The sequence below is a fragment of the Spea bombifrons genome, chromosome 3 (genome assembly GCF_027358695.1).
Source record: "Spea bombifrons isolate aSpeBom1 chromosome 3, aSpeBom1.2.pri, whole genome shotgun sequence".
NCBI classification, from domain to species: Eukaryota; Metazoa; Chordata; class Amphibia; order Anura; family Pelobatidae; genus Spea; species Spea bombifrons.
In genome coordinates, this window is record NC_071089.1 from 61987132 (window position 1) to 62014452 (window position 27321).

The window sequence follows — 27321 nt, forward strand, 5'->3', positions numbered from 1 at the left end:
GTTGACTTAGAATTTTGTAGCTTCATGAGAAGCCTGGTCAGTCAGTTGTGGTGAAAGTGACTGTAATAATTACACACTTTGCAAGCAGTATTTAGTCTTAAATCAGAAGCTTTACTTGTGCCTTTTAATTCAGTATAAATTAAACTTGACTTCATGAACAGAAGAAGCAACACATAATTAAGTTTAGGACTTAGTTGCCAGAATGTAAAAATAATGTCTTTTGGGTAATAGTATTCTTGGTGATTCAGTACATGTTATACTGAATCACGGCTGAGGTTGGTAAATAACACAGAAGAACAGTGGTAGTAGGCCATGTACTGCCAACTCCCGTTGACCAAAGCAAGACAGCTCTTAGAACATTAAAATATTCATCACAATCTCTAGTAGTAGTAGTCACGTAATGGGGTACTGAGGCAGCAGCTCGAAGAATGTGAGCGCACTAAAGACAAAGGTCTGCAAGAGGTAAGAGGGAAAGGAGGGGAGGGAAGGACAGGGAGGAAGAGCAGTGTGAGGTGCACAGAGGATGAAGGAAAGAATAAGAACAAGAATATAGTGTTAGCGTGAGTGTCAGTGTATGGTGTTGTAGAGTGTGTAGGTGTACGGTGTTTAAGTATGTGTGTCTATTACTAAAAGATGCTTATGTGTGTTATTGTATGGCATCATCATGAGTGTAAGTGTACAGTGCTAGCATGAGTGCGTGCCAGTGTATGGTGTTAGAGTGTGTGTATGTTAGTGTAAGCGTGAGTGTATGTTAGTATTTGGTGTTAGCAAAATGGGTAGGTGTTAGTGTATGGTGTAAGCATGAGTGTATGTATAGGGGGAGTCTAGTGTTAGTGGGGTCCAAGAGAGTGCAAAAGGAAAGAGAGCATGAGAAAGTGTAAGTGTTAGTGTATGGTGTTGGGGTGAATGATAAGTTTGCATGTTAGCATGTGTGTGTTAGTTATGGGAAGGAGCACCAAATAATTACTACCCCCAGGAGCCACTACACACTAGGGTCACCCCTGAATGTTGAAGAAGTTTTGGCATTTTTTATGGCAACAGCCTATCGGTGCCTGCTTTTATGCCAAGTGACAAGCATTCCCTGAAAAAATATAAATTGAATCAAATGTTCAGATGATGATGTGGGTATTCAACAGTACTAGGAACAATGTTTCTAATGCTACATTGAGATATTAAAGTGTTACATTTGGTTTGAGGTGGAACAACATCTTTAACCTATTAAGCATGAAGGTTTTTTTACATGCATTCTCAGCATTTTTACCATGTCTTTCTTAAAAGGTAATTGTGCTCTTTCTCATTTTAAGTACCCACCCAAATTATATATTGTTTTTATTAGGACAAGTAGGGCTTGCTTTTGGAACCGTTCCTCATGCAGTTTCTGTACAAATGGCTATGTGTTATCATATCCTGTTTAACCACTGGCATAACTACAGGGGTCTCAGCGGTCAGACCCATGCCTCTAGGGGGCCGATGCAACCCCTTCTTCCTGTCTCCTCGTACCGGTATAAAATTGTTTAGAAAGGGCCCTTCTGACCTGGAGCGTACCAATCCAGGTCAGAAGGGACCTTTCTAAACTATTTTGAACCGGCACAGGGAGACAAGAGCGTAATCGGGGGTCACGTGCGTCCTCCGTAATTTGAAAATGCCCACCGTAAAACATGTCTGTGCCTACCCCTGTTTCCATGCCTCTTCATTTTTTGAGATTTTTGTTTTATTATGTCTTCTAAGATACTTTTGTTTTTGTTTTTCAGACCTATAAGGTGAAGATCTATATGACATTTTCAGGGATCTTTAGGATTCTAAAAGTAGTCCACATTTATTAATCCAGTCAGGGAACTATATGACCAAAAGTTTGTGGACATTTGACCATCACACCTATATGAGCTTGTTGGACATCCCATCCTAAAACCATGGACATTAATAAGGGTTGTCCCTGTCTTTGCAACTATGACAGCCTCCACTCTTCTGGGAAGGCTTTCCACATGTTTTTGGAGTATGTGTGTGAGAATTTGCACCCATTTAGCCAAAAGAGTATTTGTGAGGTCAGGAGCTGATGTTGGATGACAAAACCTGCCTTGTAATTGGTGTTCCAATTTATCGCAAATGTGTTCAATGTGAGTTAATTTCACACATTTCCACTTCTCCACTTCTCCATTTCCACTTCTCACATCACTCCAGCTAATACTTGGCAATGCACAAAGTGATCTTCAACTTGTGTGCAGATACTTAGTGCCTGGAAAACCATGTCATGAAGCTCCTGACGCACAGGGCTTGTGTGTTGCTTCAGGAGGCATTTTGGAACTGAGTGATACTACAGAGTACAGGCGATTACTTCACAATAATAGCACTTACAGTGGACCGGGCAGATCTAGCAGGACAGAAATGACAGCACAGTCATGCTGCAATAGAAAAGGGCCTTCCCCAAACTGCATTGTCCAAAATGTCTTGGTATGTCCTCTTCGGTAGATAAATAAAGGCTCCAGGCACTCAAGAGTTCCAACGTCAGGCAGATTTATTGAGACAAGAAACAACGTTTCAACTTCACAATGAGGTCTTTTTCAAGACAACATACAAAGGCATTTTGGACAATGCTTTGCTTCCAACTTTGTGGGAACAGTTTGGGGACGGCCCTTTTCTATTCCAGCATGACTGTGCAGAAAGCAGGGTCCATAAAGACATGGTAGGATGAGTTTGGTGTGGAAGAACTTGACTGGCGCTTACAGAGTCCTGACCTCAACCTCACTGAGCACCTTTGGGATGAACTGGAATGGAGATTCCGAGCCAGGCATTCTGGTCCAACATCAGTGCCTGACCTGCTCTACTGGATAAATGGGCACAAATTTCCACAGAAACCTTCCCGGAAGAGTGGAAGCTGTTACAGCTCCAAAGCGGGGCCAACTAATTATTAATGTCTATATATTAATAAAAGTCCCTGTTGGTGTAATGGTCAGGTGTCCCATGTCCATATAGTATATATCACCTAGTCCTGGTCTGCCTGTTCATTGACAGAAATGTACAAAGAACAAGAGGTCACCCTCTGAGACTGGAAGAGCGGAGATTTCATAGACAACAAATTAAGGGATTCTTTACACTAAGGACAATAAAGGTATTGAATTCACTGCCTAGGGAGGTGGTGTTATCAAATACATTAGATGCATTCAAAAGACATACAGGGCTATAAATAGAATTAATATTTTAGAGCTTCTTGATCCAAGGAGAAATCCAATTGCCTTTTGGAGTCAAAAAGGATTTTTTTCTCCTGATGGCAGAAGTAGTTTAATTAGGGTTTTTTTGCCTTCTTTTGGATCAAGAGTAGGAAGGTTAGGTAGATGGGTTGAACTTGATGGACTCTTTTTTCTACCTTATGTACTATGTAACTATATGCCTATGGATTCTGCAGGTATTAAAGCATGGCCTCCTGTTTTTGCTCCTTTGTGGATGCCTGCCATTGACACACCTGGCATGGATTCTTTGAATAAGAAATTTGGGGCTCTGGCATCCTGTGGTCTCCATGCTCCCAGTCCTTTGAGCCTATATCTTTCAATGGGCCCTAACTGTGGCTCATACAGATTCTGATATATGACAATCCAATATCTTAAAAACATAGAATTTGGCAGCAGATAAGAACCATTCTAGTTTGCCTGTGCCGGCAATATACACAGCCATGTCTTGTGTTCACTTGCCAAAAGGAACAGCCATCTTAAAAAAAGATGTGTTTACTAAGTAGAATCAATGCAGTCTCTGTTATACTGCTACATCGCTTAAAAATGCCTTTTCTAAATTGCTCAAATGTCATTATGGTGGGGGCAAAATTTAGCATTGCTAGCTTCGTTATCGCAAAATAAGCATTTTATATTTTCTGCATAACTTGGGCTTATATTAAATCTTTTTTTATTAAAATTGTCATCACCTATTAACTGCAATACACATTGCAGTCTTGAATGATGGTTACCAATGATCAAGATTTTAGTGAAGTCATGCAGTATATACTTTTATACAAATTTTCAGTTAAAGGTATTTCTATTTTTGAAATAAGGCTAGTGGCAGCTAGGAGTTTGGTTCCTTGACATCGGTCAACAAAATCAAATAAACTTCAAAGCTCAGGTCATTCTCAGGATCTATGAACAGACTTCAGAGGCGCAGATCAATATCACAAATTGCTCAGCGAAAAGCTTGCCCCGCAAATTCTGTGTTTCAGAATAAGCTGTTCCCACATCATCTTATTTGTATTGTGGTCCCTACCGTACTTCTGAGTTCTCTACCAGCTGGTACAATCAGAGTACTGCATAGAACAATCGTATTAGTGGATAGTGGTACCTCATTGCTGTCCTGGCGTTAACCCACCATTCACATAACTTGGAACAAGTTCACACTTTTAGAAAGGAAAAAATGTTGCCCTGGAAATTTTTGTAACAAATACTATATTTCATTCCTTTGAAGAATCCAGAAATGTACATTTAGAAACACAAATGATTTGCCTAGGGTGAGAATAACAACTTGTGTAGTGATGGATGGCTGCGGTATGTAACGGTGGATTCAGATAGGAAACCGGATCATTACCAAGGTTATGGGTAATAACTCTCACAATTGACTTTACTATTGTCACGTTTCTGTAACTCTAACCTTCAATTACCTGAAATCATGCATAACCAGCTACCTGCTTTTGTACACCTTCACCCACAGTCATATACAGGTGTCTACTCCACGTAGTTATTTGCTATATGGTTCATTTAGTGCTAATTAGAGGTTGTATTGAGTGCGTTCGTTTACGCCAGTTTCCAGGGACCATTTACTCAGGGACATGTTTACTCTAGTATATCTAAGGGACATCGGTGTTTAAAATCATGCAGATATTTTGCTATCACCGGGGTCGGGCTGGGCTAGGGATGAATTAAATTAAGCTGTTAAAGGAGGGAATTTGATTTAAAAAAAAAAACAGAAAACAAAAAAAACACAACATTGTTTTCATCTTCACTTGTGTCCTCTTGTTCTTAGGACCAAAGGCTAGTTCTACTATGGTTTGGTTCTTCATGATACTTGAGGCGTCTTCACCTTTAGCTGATAGTGTGGCTTCTTCAGATACAGCTTTTTGGAACCCAAAGGCGCTGATCTTATGGGGTTACCAGGGTAAGGTTCTTTCTTATTTTGGAGCTAGTGCCTTTAGGAGGAGCACCAGAGATATAGTTCCCCTGGGATGCTAGAAACCCTTCAACCCCTGGTTAACTTAACTTTAATCTGTGAACAGTTTCCTGTAAATAATAAAAATCTAGGTACTAGGGGTCCTGTATGATTGAAATCATCTAAATAAAACAATATAACAAAGCCATCATAATTTATATCTTTATGTCTTAATTATAATTTATATCACAGTATCCTTAGCATTTGGCCAGCGCTCCACGTGCCTGTATCTTGACCATGGAACATATCAAATTTATTGCAGCATTTGCAGGTGCGCTTGTAGAATGATGTAACAGGTAGATATGACATACTCATGGTTCTCTTGGAGTCAGTGTTCCAATATAAAAAAAATATCTTGTTGTGACCTTGGCTGGTTCTCTGAACTCTGTTTGCCTGTGAGCATGGTCCTCTTTCTTGTTCATGAGTTTGCATCAGTCCTTGGTACTTTACTTCCATTTATCTGCTATTGTTTACTCTGACATAATCTCTGAGGCTGAACATCTGGTCTGGTATTAACACCCAGTCTGATGTTTTAATGCCCTAAGTTGATTTGTATATAGGAATAGTAGTAGGTCTTAGTGAAGCCCCCATGCAATTATTCTCAATCGTCAATAACAGGATCATAAGGAGGTATTTTATTGAAGGGTTTTTAATGCAAAATGGCGACCAGGAAGAATTATGAAATCTTAATAAATTTATGTTTATGTTGGAAGGACAGTTTGCCTAAGGGTTGTGGTTTCAACTCCCTGAGTTCAGTATACATATTAAAGGGCCAATCCCAGTAAGCTTCTGCCGCATGTATAACGCATAGTTCTTTATTTATTGCATTATGATTTATACATGGCACAACTGGATTAATGGCGGAACACACAGAGCAATTGCTCAAGGGCCTCGGCGTACCTCTTATCTGTCTTATTATTGATTATTTATATAGCGTCAGCAATTTATGCAGCTGTTCTTACAATACATATATTCAAGGTATCTGACAAGGCTACCTTGAATATACATATCTCATATGTAAGCTGAATGATGTAACACACACGCTCGTTAACATATATGCACCCAACGTATCTACAGTAAGATTTTTGGAAAAAACCTTTGATAGAGCTCAAGCTATTTCAAAAGGTCTCTTACTGATTGGTGGAGATATGAATTGTATTTTGGAGGCTAAGTTAGATAAAAGTTTCTCGTATGGTTCATATCCAAATCTAAAATTGAAATCTTTAGCCAGATCTTTTTCTCTTTGTCTTGCTCGAAATCAACTATTTGATATTTGGAGGGCACACAATCCATCTGTGAAGGAGTTTACTTTCTATTCTGCGGTACATCATTCATATTCAAGAATTGATATGTTTTTGTCAGACTCTAACTCTATTGAATCTTACAAGTCGCCTAGTATAGGAATCTTGTCATGGTCGGATCATGCACCTATTTTCATAATAATTAAAAACAACGAGGAATTTAATATAAGATCTAATTGGAGGTTAAATGAATCTCTTTTGTCTTCTCGAGAATTTAAAGAACAACTCCGTAAATTAGCTACAGATTTTATGGAGATAAATGATAACGGAACAGTTTCAGAGACTACCCTCTGGTGTGCTTTTAAAAGCACCATGCGGGGACACCTCATAAAACGAGGCGCATATATAAAGAAACTGAAAGGGGCAACCCTTACTGATCTTTATATTAAATTAGCTCACTTAGAGGCTGCCAATAAAATAAATCCTTCAAACCAGACTTATAAGGATATTAAAGAAGCTCAAGTTAAAATTAAAGAAAGATTAATGGAAAAGATAAATAGAAATTTAACATCTCTGAAACAAGTCTGGTACTACAGCAGCAATAGAGCCAGTAAAACTTTAACGAACAAAATCAAAAATAAAAATGCGAAAAATAGAATAAATAAGATCCTGTTTAATGGCAGAACGCACTTAACTCCAAAATCAATTAGCGAAGCCTTTAGAGATTACTACAATACATTATACAATTTACCTTCAGTTGGGAAAGATAAAACACAGATTAATTCTTTTCTTAATACTTTAAACTTACCTAAACTATCTGAGGCAAAACTACAAGATTTAAATCTACCGATTCAAATATCTGAGGTAAATACTATTATAAAGAACTTACCGCCGCATAAAGCTCCTGGCCCAGACGGATTCTCGTCTCGTTTCTATCAAAGTTTAGATTCTATTGTTTCTCCAATACTATTGAGGGTATTTAATGGGTTATCTTTAGGGAATGATTTTCCATCTGAGATGTTACAAACTACAATAACTCCAATCTTGAAAAGTGGAAAAGATCCAACTAAAGTTACAAACTACCGCCCTATATCGTTGATAAATTTAGACATTAAAATATTTTCTAAGATCTTAGCTGATAGACTTAGTTCCGTCATGTGTGAGTTAGTCTGCTCAGATCAAACAGGATTTTTATTGGGAAGATGCGGTGAGGACAATACACGCAGAACTTTAAATTTAATTCATGAGTTACATCTTAACGAAACACCTGCTGTTTTTCTTGCGCTTCATGCCGAAAAGGCGTTTGATCGCGTAAGTTGGTCCTTCCTAGAACAAACTTTAATCACCTTTGGTTTGACCGGTCAATTTTTAAACTATACTATGGCGCTGTATAAGAACCTGCAAGCGAAAATTTCAGGGTTCAATCTTAATTCAGCCACCTTCTTTATTAACAATGGAACAAGACAAGGGTGCCCTCTAGCTCCCTTACTTTATGTTCTTTCAATTGAACCTCTTGCGACAGCAATACGACGTTCGGATAAAATTACCGGTATAAGAACAGGCCCCTATGAGCATAAGATTTCTCTATATGCTGATGACATTCTCCTTACCTTAGCTTCCCCTGAAACTTCTCTTCCAGAGACTTTGGAATGTATCAATAACTATGCAATATATTCTAACTACAAATTAAACTTAAATAAATCACAAATTATTGATTTTAATATGGATCAACTTCGGTTTGAAAATATTAAGAATATGTCGGCAATAAATTGGAGCCAAAAACATATTGATTATTTGGGTATTAAAATATATCAGAGTCTCACAGACATTATAGTTAATAATTATACGATTCTTTTAGACTCCTTTAAAACTCAACTTACCCAATGGAAGAATTTGGAAATTTCCTGGATGGGCAGACTTAATACATTAAAATCATATGTTCTCCCAAAACTGATTTATTTATTTAGAATAATACCTTTACCAGTCCCATTGAAAATTTTAAATCAATTTGAAAAACTATTTACATCTTATGTATGGTTGGGTAAAAAACCTAGAATTCTACGTTCCACTCTTACCAGAACTCTTTCGCGAGTTGGGCTTAATTTTCCCAAGCTAAGTAATTTACATCAAACGTGCCTATTTAATCACTTTCTAGCTTGGGATATTAAACGGAATTTGGACTTACCATGGTATAATTACGAAAGGTGGAAATGCCACAATTTAGATCCATCTTTATTATACTGGACCAGTATGGAGGATATAAATAGTTTAAAGATCTCTAACCCCATCATCTTAAACATATTGAGAAATATGATTGTTTTTAAGAAAAGATTTGGCACCACGAAACCCTGTTCGTTGTCTACTCCATTGGCAGCTGTACAAAATATGATAAAAGACATTGACTTAAGATCCTGGTTTTCGCAAGGTATTGACACAATATCGGATATTAGCTCTTTTCCAGATTTGATTTCACTTAAAGAACTTCAAGTTAAATATAATCTCCCAAGTAAGGAACTATTTTCCTATCTAAGGATTAGAAACTATATTAAAACTAATTCGTTAAATCCTTCGACTAACTTAGATAAGTTTATAAGTAAGCACTACAAAAAAAACCTAATTTCCCGGTTAAATAATATATTGGATCAAGAGCTTACTTTAGACAAACCAAATACTATCCTGAAATGGGAAAGAGATCTAGGGGCTGTTTATCCCTTTGATACTTGGTGTGAAGCTTGGAATAATTCAAGGAAGGCGATACACTGTATAAACCTTCAAGAACAATACTATAAACTCCTTCATCGATGGTATTATGTTCCAACTTCACTACATAAAATGTATAATGCCACCTCTAATAAGTGTTGGAGATGTAAAGTAGAATTAGGGTCTATGATGCATATTTGGTGGGACTGTGACAAACTTATAAATATGAGATCTGAAATCTCTAGTTTATTTAAATGTCTATTTGGGACGGACTTGACATTGTCTCCGCAAACTTTTCTTTTCCACATCGATTTACCTTGGGAAAATAAAGCGAAATCATACTTGGCAATTAATATCTTGGCAGCAACCAAAATTTGTATAGCAAGGTATTGGAAATTGGATCAATCTCCATCATGGTCCCAGATCATAGCCCAGATAAACTATCAATATACAATGGAGAAACACTTCTATCGAATCCATAATAATATTAAGAACTATGATGCTATATGGTCTCCATGGCATAGATGGATCTCTTCAAATAATTAAATATATTAATAAAGGAAAGGAAAGGAAGGAAAGAGAAAGGGGGAAGGAAAAAAAAAAAAAAAAAAAAAAAAAAGAAAATTTACTATTTACTCATTTATTTATTACTTATTTATTTATTATATTTATTTATTTATCTGCTTTTTTATTCTTTTACTCCTCCTACACAATCCTGGCAATTATTAAATTATTATATTTTTAATAGGTTTAAAAATATTATTACTATCTCTCTTCTTTCTCCCTCCTCGAAAAAGAGGTTCTGCCACGGTCTGGATTTTTGAATGCTGTAAAAATATAATAGTAATATTACCTGTACGATGTAAGCATGTAATGTCTTATGTATTACGTATATGTCTGTATTGTCATTTATAAATTTAATAAAAAAAAAAAAAAAAAAGGTATCTGACAAGGCCAGAATTGACGGACTAAGACAAAGCAATACATTAGGTAGAGAGGGCCCTGCTCGCAAGCTTACAATCTAGACACCTATGAAGCTTGAGATCCAATCGGGTCCCACGAGGTAGTCCGGCAATGATCCTCCCTCACTGACACCGCACACCACGGTTGGCAACAAGGCCCCAGGCCCCAAAGTTCCTTAATCTGGTTTTGATACAGGGCCAGCTAGGCACATTCAGCTGGGAAAATGTGCCATTGTTTGCCCTTTAAGATCTACAGTGAAGCAAGGGAGTTGAAACAACAACTCTCCCTTTCGTGAATACACTCGAAATACATTTCAATAAATAGATTCCATTGAATCCCTAACCTTAAAAAAACTGCAGCCTTTCTGTAATAATTTCGCTAGCAATGTGTTTCTTTATTTAACTCTTTATCATGTCATTTTCACCCATGTGGTTTCCATTAGCATTGCACCAGTATTATTCCTCCAGACTAGATTCCCCCTTGATGTTATCTTTAAATGTGGGTATTTCACAGTGCAGATCACTGACACAGCACCAGTGATGATCATGTGTAGACCAAGAGCCCTCCTGTACTCTTAGTGCATGCCAGTGAGCACAGAAGGCTCAGCTCTCCTTCTTTTGGGCATCAGGAGGAGAAAGGAGCTGAGATGGGGGAAGTCTGGTGGTCTCCAGTGAGTAGCAGAGGAGGAGTAATGTGAATCAGAGGATGAGAAGGATCCTCCCTAGCTGTGGGCTGAACAAGTAGGTCAAGCAAGGGTTGGTTGGCTTTTCAATACAGAGAGAGATTTGGAAAAGCAGACAGGAGAAAAATCAGCTTGGAAATCCGGAGATTTTCTCATCACGTTCTTATTCTGCAGTCAGTGAATTTATCTCAGCCCTGTAATCCTGGGATTTCCTCCCAGCCCCAGCAGGAGAGAGTGTGTCAGTGTGAGTGTGTGTGTGCGTGTGTGTGTGCGGGCACAGCGAGAAGAGATCAGGAGGCAGGGAGTCACCGGCTTGTACTGTGAGCAGCCCCCTCTCTTGGTCACACACAGAGGAGGAGGCTGTGCTGCTGTCACACACTCTCTCTCACACACACACACACACACACACACACACACATACTGCTCCTGTGCACGACCGGCCTCTCGGTGCACTGATTTGTGTTCACATCGGGTGTGAGCAGCAGCCGTCTGGTGTGATCTGTCTCCGGGCGTACAATACCCCTCTACCGCAACAAAGGAGAACACCGGCCCCGGGTACAAACACCGCAACCGGATCAAGACATGATGATGTGAATCAAGCGCTCCACCGAGGCCGGCTGCCGCAGGTATACATTAGGACATATAGGTGTATGTGTGTCCAGGCCCTGTAAACCTGCGTGCATGGATATGTAATAATCTGCATGCATGGCTCTTCATCGCACTGCTGTACCGTAGAGTGAGTGCAGTAGATGGCAGGGCACAGCATCTCCGGGCCCTGCGGGATGTGTCTGTCTGTGGGTGGGTTATTGTCTCATTGTTCCCCGATTTAGATGAATGTATTCTCGCGTGTCCCTGTCTTCTGCATTTGTTCCATAAGCCTTTGTGAGCCTCGTACAATACGAAAGAGGTGCCTGGCAGCTGCCTTGTTCGTGTGTACAGACAGACGTGTTCACGGGGCATAAATGCACACTAATCCAGCTATATGTGCCTTGTGTCTCTGCATCATCATATTTATATAGATATATCCATATATACTATATATATATATATATATATATGATCCATATTTTTGCGTCACTTCAATGTCTAGCAATAGTTGTGTATTTTTGTATACTTATTGTATATTTTATGCTTGCAATGAGGTTATGTGTTGAAACATAATGATAAATAATAATTTCACTATATATATATATATATATATATATATACAGTCAACATGTAAATGATGTTTTTTTCTTGGCTTTTACATATCTATATTATTTGGCTTATTTTTTACATGCGCTGTTATTTTGGCTACAGTCACATTTTATATATGCAATCACACTGAATGTACAGTGTGCGTACATTGATTTTCATGCATGTGTGGTACAGTGCCAGTGGCGTCACAGGTGGTACACAAGCAATTTGCGTGGGATTTGCCACGGACAAGCACCACGTTGCAGTATTTTCCCCACGTCGACCATAGGCATGGGTTCTATACGGTCTCATCAGCACATTCAGGCTATCTATGCAAATTCGCTGAGCACAAGCTTCAGATTTATTTTCTTATAAAATATTCAGAAAAAGAACAAAAAAAAACCCACTGCCAGACAAAGCCTTCTTTCATTTCACTGCACAAAACAGCAACAAAATGCCCAGTGTGGTGGGATACAAAACAAGGATTTTTTGTCTTTGGATTCCCTTTTATTATTTTTTTTTCTCGTTAGCTGCCACTGCCCATCTGCAATGTGGATGCTGTTATTCATGCAAATGACTCGAATCCCTGTTTAGGTTGAATGAAACGTCTGCCCACCAGGGTGGGTTCGTGGAATGCGTTTTAACGGCAGATTTCAAAAATTCTAGACCCCTCTTAGCATTTTAGACCTGGCTTCCTGGGAAAAAAAAAAACTTGGATTTCTAGAGTCAGCAGGCATCATCCATTTTAGAAGGATTTGAAACCATGTGCCTGCCAAAAATACTATATATATATATTCGGATTAAGATGCTTTTTGCCACATGGTAGGTCACGGAAAACAAAAAAAAAAGCTTGCAACACAAACATTGAAAACAATCTGTTGAGACCTTGTCTTTTCCTGCTTGTTTTCAACCTCATCAACTCCCACATCCTTCCTCCCTTCAGATAAGTAATGTTTTCCAGCCCCACTTTTCCTTTGCAAACTCCTTTGGTTCTTTCCGCACCAACGTCTGCCGGTAAAACATGGTAAATTCTGCTAGTGCATCTCAATCTACTACATAATCATTTATGGTTTTGTGAAGTTGTGTTACCAATCCATTAGTCTTCTTTATATTATACTTGGGTTGGACAAACTCCTTGTCTCTGGTTGTTGATAAAATACAGCTTTGTTTGCTAGTATTGGTTTTTAATTGTGAGCCCTTAAACACCGATTCGTTGCAACTCAGGTCATATTCTTATGCATTAGGCAGGAGAGTCTAGTTCTGAGTTCCTTGTGGTCTATTGGGTAGCATAGAAATGATACCTCTGCTGGCTCATATCTCTCTTCTCCTGATGGTACGGAGTGCAGGTTTATGACATCATACCCAGGAGTTTTTGTATCACACACACACAGCTCATAGAGCTTGAATAGTGATATTTGTGCTAGTGGGAGCACACATATACCTGCTCCCTGCTATATATCTCCAGGAGCAAGGGGTGCAGAGCATCTGACCTTTGGCCAAGTAGCATCTCATATCTTGTTATTAGCAGTGTATGGTTGCGGAGGTTTGTGTTTCAAGTCTTAAAAAAAGTCTCATATGTACCCACATATATGTATATATAGTAAAGTACCAGCTAAAAGTCACTATTGCATTTCTAATTGTCTCAGTTTTGTCAACCCTTGAATAAAGATGTCTGCAGGAGGCCTAGACCCATATCAACAACCACAGAGGATTCTAATACCACCTACTGTGGAAAGCCCCTGGCAATCAGAAGCGTCAGATGGCACTAATATCTGTAAGAGCTAACACAGATTATGACTAATTCAATTTCTTCATGCTCTTTTGACCTTTGGGACACGTCTGTCATATGTATTTTAATAAAAAAAAAAAAGAACAGTTATTACAGTTGATGTTATTGTCTATTTTTAATGATATAATTTAAAATACAATATTTGTGGATTCCATTGATCCATTTCTTGAAGAGAAAATCCAAAGAGGAAATAGCCTGTGGTGCACACATTGGTAGGCCATGAGAGCTGCCATCATATGTTTTTATGCGAATAGGCCTGAGTATTTCACCCTACTTTAACCGGGTTCATACTGGGTTGATGGTCAGGACCTACCTTGTCTACAAGTTCTCTCTAGATTAAATTGATAATGTGGTGTACTGTTAAAATAGAAAGATAGTCTTGATTCTTCAGGATTTTTTGCCAGATTAATAATATTAATGACAATTCACCACCATGGCTAAATCGAGTAGGAATAATGGTCATTATTTGATCCATAGACATTGACATACATTGCCGCAAATTATCTCAAATCCTAATTCTTACATTCACATACAACACATTTATCATTGCTTTGTTGTATTTTATTTTGTTGTTTGTGAGCCACAAAGATAAAACTAAAATCTAATCTTAGAGGCCAGGGTCTGCAAAACCAGTCCGAAGGCTAAGTTGGCAAAGATGGAAAACATTAATACGAAATAATAATAATGCAAGTGATGCTTTTCGTTGTTGAGCACACTTAGGGTTATCTCAGATGTTATTGTTAATCGTCTTGATTCCTGTGGTCTAGATATTGAACACACGCGTTTCATACCGGCATACGCTTTGATTTTGTTTCATGAAGTGGTCGGATGATGGTTTTGTTGCTCTAGGTCTTCAGTTCAGGCTTCATGGATCTCAAAAACGCTCTCCCTGCTTGTGTTACTAGTGTAGTGTAATCTTGCAGTATCTCCTGGGTGCTGCACCCCTCTTTCTTGCTTATTGTAACAACCACAGGTGACTGCTGAATGCAAATATAGAATAAAGGGCATGTTACTGGGCACCTGAAGCCTACCACCAGGCCGTCTATAGCTTACTATTGTATTTTCTTTCCCGGAAGTGGTTCCACCATTCATATGCAGTTATTTTTCCTATTCGGTTAATATGTCATCATCATTATTTTTTTCATTCCTATCATGTACTTGAATACCAACGTAAAACATGTTTCCTTGATATTTCTTTATATAGGTATGCATGTTAAATGTTGTTATATATTGTAATTGTGTAGTAAAAGTAATTGTTAAATGATAATAAATAACCCATTTTTTAAGTAATGATTTGTTTAAAGGGCTTGGTTATTAGGTTTCCTAGTGTGCTTTCTGATCACGCTTTAAAGGAAAAAATAATCCTCCAAACATATGATATAAAATGATATCTCCTGACATTACCCTCTTTGATGTGTGTATTTGCAATCCTCTGATTACCCATGAGCTTCAGGGCATATCCAAAGAAGCAATATGCCATACTTTCTAAAATGAGCACCTTTGAAAAAAGCGTTTAGGAGAAATCAGTAGAGCTGTGCTGTGATCGGAAAACATTAGGCAAATTTTACGCTATTTAACCCCAAACAAAAGCAATGGACCTATTGCAGAGAACACAGTATGCTTTACAGACCTTTATATGGACTGCCGCCTATCATGTACTCTACCAGCAAGCTAGTCAAATATTAGCAGGTCTTGCATATGCTGCAGAATTTCCCTATGGGAGTGATCTTTTTCTCCAGAAAATTTGGCAACCTTAATTTACAGGGACTAAAACTATTTTTGGGACAACAGCCAGAATTATCTAATCGATTTTAATACCGTAAACGCCTCTTCATTCTCATCACCCTTCCCCGATGCTCTTATTACTATGTAATACTTATTTGAATCTGGAAACACCATCATATATGTTTATGGGGTCTATAGAGCATAAAATGTGGGATATGGGGAAAGGCGACAGATCTGCTTTAATTGAGAGATGTCATGAACTATCCCTGCTAATGAAGTTCACTTATTAATCCGCAAACATGTGATTGTGTGTTCAGACAAAAAACCATTTAACAGTCACATTTCTCTTATCTAATGCAGTGACCACTAATTGGTATTTGGCATGATCTCGTATTTATTTAGGATTGGTTGTATTATGACTGACACCAGGCCAGCCAGACTGTATTGTGAGGTTTAACTCTAATACCGCATAATTGGACATAAATATGACACATCCTTTATTACTCTAGAGAAGGGTTTCACAACCTTACCTTCATATTTTTAAACTTTGAAAAACGTTCTAACGTGTAGTTTTTTGGAAGTTGGTATCAAAAAATATTTTATAAAAAATTAAAAACAGGTACTGGGAATATCTGTCATATTGTTAGATTTGATTTGTGATTCGCAGCCAAATTCTCGGTCTTTGGGAACTGAGTCCAGTCTACTGGGCACCAGGGAGTGTGGGTAGATCTGACGAGACTTTGTCTACAAGCCCCATGTGATGACATCATCTTTACTACCGAAGCTTCTAGTTGTACGAGTATCTGTTTGGAAAAATAGTGATGGTTGAAGGACATGCGTCCAATAAAATCTGACGAGAAGGTTGCGTATGAGTGACTGAACATTTCTAATATGAGAATTAAAGTGGAAAAGGCTCATAATAGACTATCATGTCCCTGAAAACATTTGATTTCTGGCCCTCCAGGTATGTGTTCCAGTTTAAATCAGATTATCAATACATCTAGGTCAATTACATTTTTGCACAGAAAGAATTAGGTACTTTTGAAACATGTTTTTAAATATACATCTGTTGTTTACAAAAAAAAAGAAGAATTTATAAAGATAAAATTGGATAAAGGAACAATAAGGGTTATGTACGAAGAGAGTGATCCTGGCGCAAAATGTGAAAAGTGGTCACTTGATGGAATGGAAACTTATTGGTTCCTATAGTGATAAAAACAGTTTTAGATTTTTAAATTAGAATTTCTTTGTATACATAACTAAAATGCATGTCCATTTTTCTTACTAGTTGCAAATGTATTCATCCAGAGAGTTCATCAAACAGTTCATGGCAAAGTCCTAAATGTATCTGATGTGATACTGCAGTCTGGGTCAACTCCGACAAGCTCAATGGTGATTGGCTACCCAATTAACTGCTGCTTGAGGGTATCTACCATATACTATTTTGGCATTTTTTTAAATTATATCGAATAACAAAAGTAACAGAGATAGACGGTTGACTGGTGACACTTGCCCAATCTCCCCTTACTCTGTTGTGCCAATAATGGTCTTCCTTTTCATCTGTGACTACTGACATTCCTTCGCCCTTTTCCTTGATTTAATGCAGGCTAATGAGATGCCATTTGTGATGTAATGAAGTGTGCTGTCTGTGAAATAATTGATGTGCACACCCTAGAGGTGGATATAAAAAAAGACCTCAAAAAGTGCAAACGAAGACCAATTACTAGAATGCATGTATAATAAGTCACCTTTAGATTTTTATTTAAATAAATCCAAAAAAAATAAGACAAATATGATTTTGGTATGTAATTAAGATTTTCATTCAAATCCATCACAGCTGTGTACATTTTGACAGTTTGAGTGCAAGATAAGTGAGCTGTGCTGTGGGTAACACTGCCTGTAGAACTACAGGGCCCAATAGGCAACCATATTACAGAGATCATTTGGGTAATTTATATTCCATTTTAAGTTATTGAATGCAAGAAGCATTGTGAATGTAAAACGTTCCTTTCTGACCCCCTTCAGAACATCAGTTAACCTCAATATGAATGTTTTCCTCTAGGGTAGTGGTTTTCAACCCCATTCATAATGGGCCACATGATCCTTGCTGGAAAGCATGTATTGTAGGTTTTTTCTGTGTTCAACCTGGAATATCCAGAAATCATGTCCTGTTTTTGGCCCTCGAGGCTTATATTTGGAAATCGCTGCTCTAGTGTGTACTTATAAAACCACATGTTGTTTGTAAAGGGACACACTGTGCAGTTGGCTCCTAGCCTCTCCATTGCAGAAAGTGTCAGTATTGTGGATCCAGTGTAGCCACTGCACGTACAACTGTCAGCCTTCAACTACTTTTGTGATCACATCATTCATTACGACTAATGCTGATCTCAGAGAACGCTGCAGTAAGGAAACTGTGGAAATGAAAACCAGAATAGCACTGGGAAAACGTCCCAGTATGGTTTTGGCATCAAGACAAAAAACCGTCCGTGCCTGCAAAAAGACAGGTGGCTTGTATTGTTTCAGGTTTAGCAACCTGGTCTATGATGTTTATTTAAGAGATGCTAATAACAGCAGAAATAATCCAGGAGTGGGGGTTTACATTTTACTAGCTCTGCTCTAAAACTCCCGTGTCCAGGTATGATACACAATTGTCTATCTATCTATCTATCTATCTATCTATCTATCTATCTATCTATGCAGCGGCTTTCTATACTAAGAACATGTTGTAATTAGGGTGCAAGGATCTTTCTAGGCTTTCTGGAAAGCTAGTTTTTGCTTGAAGTGCCTATTTGTTATAAAAGAGGATAAGAATATGTTTTTCAGCTTGAAAGTGTTTCGATAATTGCGTTTTACTAAGAACTGATGCCAGGCAATCTGTTTCAATGAAATGAAGAGCTCCACATAGTCTGCTCCTTTTCACCAACAAAATCGAGCAGCTTCTCCCTACGGCTTTTCCATCTTGTGCTTTGATTCAAGAAAACCATCATCTATATATACCCTCACGTATCTTTGCCTGCCTTGTTGAAAGGAACAACATATTCTAATAATTTTGAGATTGGATTGTCTTGTTCTAAATAGAGATGTAAGACCTATTTTTGTATAAAGAAAGGGCTTTTCATTTCTTAGAAAATACTGTTATACCTACCATGTGGTCACATCCTATTGGGTTCATGATGTCATGAAACAAACAGGAAGCTCTTAGTTGAAGTTAAAAGGAAGAGGAAACTTCTTTGAAATTAAATGATATGGAGAAGGAGTGAAATATTGAACTTTATTGTGGTTGTCATTCATTTAGGATGCAATAAATTAGCAGCTTACATTTCTTAGCATTCTTCCTGCTCAACAATCATCCTGGCAAATTATTGTATCTGCTAGTATTTCCACTTCTAGTTTCCTGTCTAACCAAGGAATGGAATGGAGGATGGTGGTTGTGATGAAAACACTTCTTATGGCATGTATGCCCAGAGTATTCGGATAGTTCATTATTAGTGTCCCACACTGTATGTTGAATGTTACGTGGGGTGTTTTTCGATGTATATTTGATGAATATTTTACTTGGGGCATTTACTGCACATCCCATGTCTTGGCTGAAAGCATGTGATGCCACCTATGCCAGACAAGAAAAGCATCAACTGGTAAAATATAGGCACAGTGGAGGCTCACAGCTCATATATTATACATTATGTTGGAAGACTAACAGTTGTCTTCCAAAAGCATTTTATTAAACTTCTAGGTGTACCATTAACGACAGCTGGGTCAGCAGTGCCTGTACTTTGCAGCACCCAACTGGCCTCTTTTGCAGTTAAGTGGTTGGAATGTGGGCTTTCAGCTTCACACAACTAGATGTTGATGTCTCGATGTGAAAATTGCTTTCCTTTGCAGCACTGTGGGGTAGGAGGAGTTGAAAAAACTTGCTTTTGTTGCACGTGGGTGGACTGTGGTAGAATATGTGGCAAAGACAAGCTTGTTCTCATCTATACAGCAGGTGGATATGTCACAACTCCCTCTTTAATAATGTGCTGAGCTGAAATTCTTATAAACTTTTTAATTACTGGAGGGTATAGGTTAAATAATAAGTAATAGGTTTTTTGTAACCTTCCAAATTCCTTAACAGCCTAAAGCCAAACTATGTATTGTACCAATTAAAACCCTCCCCTGACTATAGGCTGAATTCCTGGTTTAATAGTTTAAGCCATAACACATACAACACAGGGAAGAAGGTGAGAACCTCTATGTGTTTGGTGTTTCACCATATGATGGGGAGTATACCTTCTTCTTGATGTTTGATACTTCGGGAAGTCCATTCACTGTGACTTGAGAAAAGATCCAAAACTTCACCCAACCTTGTACTGGTCATTAGGCATACCAGGCAAATGCCTGGTAGGGTGGTACTTGAGACACTTCCCATGTACTTTTTATTGTTGCTTGTCTGGCCGCAGACTGCAAAACTGCAAGAGTGTAAAATGTAGCTCTGCGCAGCCTGGAGCCAGTCACATGGATATCATATGTTGGCTGCTAGCCTTAAAAGCCAGTGTCCTCAAAGAGGAAATTCATCATGGGTTCTGCATTCCAATCAAGAGGCCATTCTCTGTGATGCAATCCTAGTCCAATGGTCCATGAACTTTTCCAAACCCTGCAGATCTTTGGCATTTATGAATCATACCTGCCAGGATGCAGCTGAACAAAATTCATGCTGTCATTTTTGTGTAATTTGCATTGATTTTATGTCTGTGATCACTCATGTTTACGTTTTAATAATGTACATTTCTTCCTGCACATGCTGCATTAACTATAGTTGCGTCAACAAGAAAACTCATTTTAAAGCAAGCTGGCTTGGTTTGCTCTACAGACTTGCATCTTGAGACGTCCCTCCAATTTACTTACTCTCCTCTATCTTTGCAGTTCTTCTGTGTTGACAGCTACAGCTAATGCGATAGAGTAGAAACAACAGCCCCAACTTTGCCCAAATCAAGGTATTTTATGGAAATTTGGAAGGGATTTTCATGGTAAGAGCTAGGTGCCTCTGGAACCATGAGAAGATCTAGCCCCTATGCATGGATTCAGAATTTGTTGATAGCCCTGTAGTGTGGATCACACACACTAGGAAAAGAGTACATGGCTAACATACAGTATGAAGAGACCAGCACATGGAGCATATTGATTGGCTTTTTTCCTCTTACATTCATGGTGGAAGCATATTGCATAACGCTGTAAAACCCTTGGGATTCTTTTCAATTCCATTATTGAAGAGTCAATGACGTAAAAATTGACATTTAACCGTACTCTTCATCACTTAACTATATGATTGCCGGCGTGTGGATGCACCTGGATGCTTCCAGAAGGCTATGTGCAGTGTTTTCAGGGATGTACTTTGATGGATGTGTAACTAGTTGTGTATCTTACCCTGGACCTTTAACACAAGGCTCTAAATACCGCAGAAAGGCTTCCCTTGCCATCAGTGTATGTGCTAAATAAGTGGGTGTTCGTATTTGTGGATAGATTCTGATTCTTGTTAAGGGAAATTCTGCCATAAATCAGTTCACAGTTACAACCTGTCATTTAATGTGTAGCGTCAACCACAACATAAGAGCAAACAAACACAATTGCTAATGATAGCTGTGAATTAACATAAATGGAAAATGTACTAAAACGTGTGTATAACAATAGCAAGAAATGCAGATTGAGGGTTATAGTGATATACACAAACATACCTGCCTATACTGTCTTTACATTTATTTTATGTTATGTCTGTGTCGAGGCATTGGCATTTTCTAACATATTGGAGGAAAGCCTGGCTAAAAGTTATATCTCAATGAACTGCAAGTCCCTCTATCTTCAGCCAGACTATGTCTGGCAGAGAATCACATAGATTCAACAATTTGTAATTTTGTTTCTGGCCATGTTATCGTTCAAATGATCTGCTTGAAACCACCACTTGAAAATTGTTTTTTTGACAGAAATTGTGATGTATATATAGAGCTAAAATGTAAGTTTAAGTACTGGGATGTACACAAAAGCATGATTACAAGGTACAAGGCTGTTTGCAGGATGTTCTGTATCTACCTATCTATCTATCTATCTATCTATCTATCTATCTATCTATCTATCTATCTATCTATCTATCTATTATCTATCTGGTGTATATATACCGTATTTATCGGCGTATAACACGCACTTTTTTAACTAAAATTTGAAGCTGAAACCCTACCTGCGTGTTATACGCCGATAAATCCTAGAGCCAGTGGTGGAACTACCGGGGTCGCAGGGGTCGCAACTGCGACCGGGCCCTGGAGTTCTGCCAGTCAGGGGGGCCCAAGGGGTGCCGAGCGGTTGCTGAAGACGACCGCTCGGCAACTCTCGGGCCCCCCTGACTGACAGAAATCCAGGACTCCTCTGCTGGCGGCTGTGTGTGTCTTACTGTGTGTGTCTTACTGTGTGTGTCTTAGCGTGTGTGTCTGAGTGTGAGTGTGTCTTACTGTGTGTGTGTCTGAGTGTGTGTGTGTCTTAGTATGTGTGTCTGAGTGTGTGTGTGTCTAAGTGTGTGTGTCTTACTGTGTGTGTCTTACTGTGTGTGTCTTAGCGTGTGTGTCTTACTGTGTGTGTCTTAGCGTGTGTGTCTTACTGTGAGTGTGTCTTACTGTGTGTGTGTCTTACTGTGTGTGTGTCTGAGTGTGTGTCTGAGTGTGTGTGTGTCTGAGTGTGTGTGTCTTACTGTGTGTGTGTGTGTGTGTGTGTGGTTTCCCAGATAGCAGTGATTCTGATGAAGTTTTTTTTGTTCAGTTTTTTTGTTCAAAGAGGTGCTTTTTCTTTCATATTTGCCTTATAAGTGGTATAAATGTTATAATAAATGTTATAATGTAATAAATATTATTCCAACATTAAGTTCATAGCTTCCAAGTTAAAATTAGTTTTTCTTACTCAAATTTCCTTGTTAAAATGGGGGTGCGTGTTATACACCAGTGCGTGTTATACGCCGATAAATACGGTATATATATATATATATATATGCACCATATAACTTCATGTTGTAGGAGCTGTAGATAGCTTCACTTCTGTTGGACGATAGATCAAAGATTGCTCAAGGAGTTTGTACAAGTTACAGGACCCATAAAAAGATCAGTAGAAGGGGTTTAAACTAGCTGTTTCCACATCATTATGATGCTCCATATGCAAATAAATCTTTACAATAAAAGAACAAAAATAAGTGAGAAATGAACTTAATATGTGAATTTAACATGTTGCAGACATGTAGAATTCATACGGAGATGAGCCCAAAGTATGAGTTCTTCATCCAGTTGGGCATCACTAATCAATGTCAAGGTATAATTGACTAATGTTGCAAACCAAAGGGTGAGTACAGTTAAGGTTAAGAGTCCCTTATGATATAAGATACCCTGTCTCACAAGTGAATGCACTCAGTAATGAATGGAGGCAGAAGTATTTACAATGTCCAAAATAACAGGTTCAGAAATAACATTTGCAATGATTGTGTTTTTTGTCGTTTTCGTAACAAGCTAACACACGTCTGTCTCTAGTGCCTCTGCTTGAAGCGATTCAGTGCCAGCTCACTGTGACCAGTCAAGTCATGTTTTCTTTGTTTGCCACAAGAACCAAATAAAACCAGGCTATTAGCCTTGTAAGTACCCTGTGAATGGTTTTATAGTGATAATAATTCTGCATACTGGGCTGTCTTATTTCTGGAACGCTTTGAGTGGATTATGCCTTTCTGCTCAGATAACAGAGTGGGAATTTAAAACTCCGCCATAAATCTAGTAATGATTGTAGTGCGCCTCCCAAGACACCCCTCCAGATCGAGCTTTATTCTAGAGCAGTTTACTAGGTAATAGAATTCAGTCTAGAAATGTGTCAAGGTGCTGGCCCACCTAGTCTGCTGAATGTAACATATTTGTAATTAAACAGCATTAGAAGTAATATTTCAGAATATCCAAACCCTTCTAGGCATAACAGACATTGCCATTGATGTTTTGTGAAACAGCACCTTTAAATGTTTGAGATTCGGAATGGTAGGAAGCACGTTTTAGAACAAAATATATACCATTGCAGTATCTACCGGAAATGTGGTCCACTATGCTTAAGATGGCCTGATATCCAAGTAAGGCACACGTTTAGTAGAATAATATGTATAGATACTGGAAGTGGCGTATGATTAGCAGATCATCTGTAGTATTCATGTTTACTATAATTGAATATACTTTATTTCCATTTTTCTGGATGATAATGATTTTGTCGCAAGTTCAAATGTGATGAGCTCACAAAAGCCAGCGGTCCTTATGATGCTTCCCTATGCCTGGCTCTGGGCTGTGCCCCAAGCTACCCCTTAAGACCAGCATTCCATCTTCCTTGCACTGTATGTGTGCGCTGATCACCAAAATGTGATGTCATATACCAGAAGACTGCTGTAGAAGGATGTTGGGCGTAGGGTATTAGACACCTTTTTTCATTTAGTGACAAATTATAGAAACATACAGTGGGAAAGATCCTTATTAATTACTGTATACATGAACGATATGAAACCCCATCTGTGATAACAGAACAGAAACCCATCGAAATGATCAAATGCACCCTTATGCCCTTTGAGATCTGATGCAATAAGTGATCGCGTCCAGCACGGGGTAACTATAAGCACTCTGATAAATGGAGTTTTGGGGTTTCTGTTTTGCTGTATACAGACATCCTTAGTTCTGCATACTTTTTATATTTTGTAGATTGTTATCTAATAATCTGTATATTCATACATGGCACAGTTAAATTATCTTAAATTATTATTAAACTAGATAAATATCTACTGCAACATCCGTCTTTAGTTAACGTTCGTACTTGCACTGTGAAGCTGTGGTAGTTTTGGGTTCATGATTGTGGTTTACAGCTGTTAAACGTTGTTCAACTAACCACCCACCTTTACCCCTTTTAAATGTTTGCCTTAATGCATATTAAACAAACTGAAATATATACGGGCAAAATGGTTCTTTTATACATGAGTGTATAAAGGAAAAGGAGAGCTGGAGACATGTGAGCAAAAGGCACGGAATAAAAGCCTTATTTCAGTATTGAGTATAATTAGTTTTGCCTTCTGATATCAAATATTATATTATTTCCCTAATTTAATCTTAAACAGCTATGCATTGGTTCTGTGTCTGAGGTTAGGATGTCTATAATGTGTGCAACTAGGAGTATCTAGGATTTCATTCTAATAAACATTTTACCGCTAAGCCATCTACCACTGCACTGCACATTTCGTGGCTACTATATAGTAGAAGCATTATTAAACACTCATCTACAGACACCAGACATGCCAGAAGGCTTCTTTTTCCCTCAGAAATCTCATGGTGCTGCCACAACCACAAGGGATTCTGGGTAGGCCCATGCAAATGAGGTCAATAATGATCACCTTTTGCCTCTATATCCACTTTATACATGGATCCCTTGAAAGTAATCGCCCGCTGTACAAGACAGCCTTTAGACGAAACTCGGGAAGAGGTGCTATAGCCAGATCACCACTCATGGACAGCTGTTTCGTCCTTAATGGGACTCGTCAGCATGAGGTTGTGATACTGGCTTAATACTTGAGGCCTGGGGTAGCATGAGAAATACCAATAACAATTGTAATTGGTGTATATATATATATATATATATATATATATATATATATATATATATACTTATCTGATTTTGTATTATGTTAAAGGTAACCAGTAGCAAGCCGTTCGGGCGTATAAACACAATTCATTCAACTAATACCATGATCTGAAAGGCCCCTACAGTTTTATCAATGAATACAACTTGATCAGACTTTGTACATCCCAGTTTGTAAACTAGAAATATTCTATTACCAATATTATTTAAATATAGAGCTACCTGGAGTTTTCTTTACAGCATTGATTGTGTTAATTAAGGAGCAAGTTGGCCTAAGAATAACCTCAATATTCATATTTTTTGTAATTTGCTGAGACGGAGCTACCCAAGTGTTACCCATGGAGGATGTTTTTATTTGTTCATTATTTCTTCTCATTATGACCCCTGACATATGAGTTATCCTAACATGGACTAGAACTGTTAACCTGATGTAGCTGATAATAGCGATCTGTTCATAAGGGTTGTGTTGTCAGTTGGCAGCATCTGTACCTTTAAGCTCTGCTGACGGCTATTTTGGATGGGGGTTACTTATCAGTCCATTCTTGACAGTTGATATGCGCAGCTGTCTCCTGCTTCCTAGAAGCATCTTTCAAGCTATTCTGTAGTAAACAAAAAAAGCCATTTTTTTTACATCTAATGGTGAAAAGAGTCTGCATTGACTTGCTGACTGCTACAAAACAGCATTTCGGTAAATGTCCATATGATGCTTTCTCCTTCCACAAAAGCTCTGCGGTAACATTAGATTGCAGTAGAGAAGAAATTGTGTTCTTATTGGCATTTGTTCTAATTTGAGAACATTACAAAATTCATGTAGTGATGCGGTAAAATAATTCTGGCTTATACCTTTTTAGACTAATCTTTTATTTTGTGAAACCTTATTGCAATTCGTAAGTTATTTCATTAGTAAATATTTCGAATACTTTGTATCCAATGTGTTGTCGTCGTCACTTTTTAACATAAGGAAAACCAATGTTACACATTTTGTTTGTTTATGTGCATGGAAACACATGTAAGAAAGAATGTAGTACAATACAACAGTATTTTTTTAAACATATGTCTAAGAAGGGAGTCATTCTAGATACCTGGAGTGAAAAATATTATAATAATGGAAAGAGAACCATCGGAAAGGGATATAGTGTTTGATTCCTTTAAGTAATCTCGGAGCAGCAGATTGCATTAGACTCTGTCAATCAAAGTGAGTGTGAAAATATGAGCGTTAGCTACATGCAAATTAAAGTTTGTTATATTTCATAGTTTTATAGTTGGGATTTGAATTTGATACTGTTATGTAGCCAACATTGGAAAAGATTTAGGTGCGGTTAGACATTGTTATATAACAAGGAGGACCGATTCAAGGTTTTTGTGGGCCCTGGACACAAAAAAATAATATTGGGCCACCTCCCACCCATACCCATGCTGACACATTTACCCAAACACATCCATGCTCACACACATATACAATCATGCTCCCACATAAATACACATCAATGATCACACACATACACATTCATGCTCACACATACATACGCATCAATCCTCACACACATACACATTCATGCTCATAGCTTGTAGAAATATCTGCAGGGCCAATATAAAGACATGCCCAGTGACTTTTTCATTGACAGAAATGCACAAAGAACAAGAGGTCATCCTGAGACTGGAAGAGCGAATATTTCACACACCACAAAAGAAGAGAGGATAGGTAGAAGGGTTGAACTTGATGGACTTAGGTCTTTTTCAACCGACTATGTTACATCCATGGTCTCACACACACATCCATGTTCACACACTTATACATACACATTCTTGCTGACACATACATACAATGCACATACACAGACTAACATTCATACAGTTGTACATGAGCTCCCTGCCAGCGTTAAGGGTGCTGGGTCAGGTTGGAGTCCCTGTGCAGGGGCGGAATCGAGCTTTGAACTTCGCTGGAGGCAGACAGTTATTGCTGTGTTGGGTTGCAGATGGCTGCTTGCAGTGGTCATAGGCGTTTTCTTTGGCACCATCTGTAGACATAACTGGAAACAACAGGGAGTCTAAGAACAGGCTCACAAAAACAGGGCCTTTAGAGAAGGCAGGTACGGGCAAAATCCAATGGGGTATGTAGAACAAGCAGATGGCAACAGGGTTTGTAGAACGAGCAGGCAGCACAGGGTTCTGTAGAATGAGCAGACTGGGGAATAATAGCACAGTACCGAAGT

General features: G+C 38.3%; 1 protein-coding gene across 1 annotated transcript in view; it reads left to right on the forward strand.

Annotated features, from left to right (window-relative positions):
- Positions 1–10577: 10577 nt before the first annotated feature.
- Positions 10578–27321, forward strand: part of FYN (FYN proto-oncogene, Src family tyrosine kinase) — an 88431-nt gene continuing 71687 nt past the window's right edge. The window contains exon 1 of the mRNA XM_053460051.1: positions 10578–11390. The gene's annotated coding sequence lies outside the window, so the exon portion shown is untranslated. The remainder of the gene's footprint in view (positions 11391–27321) is intronic.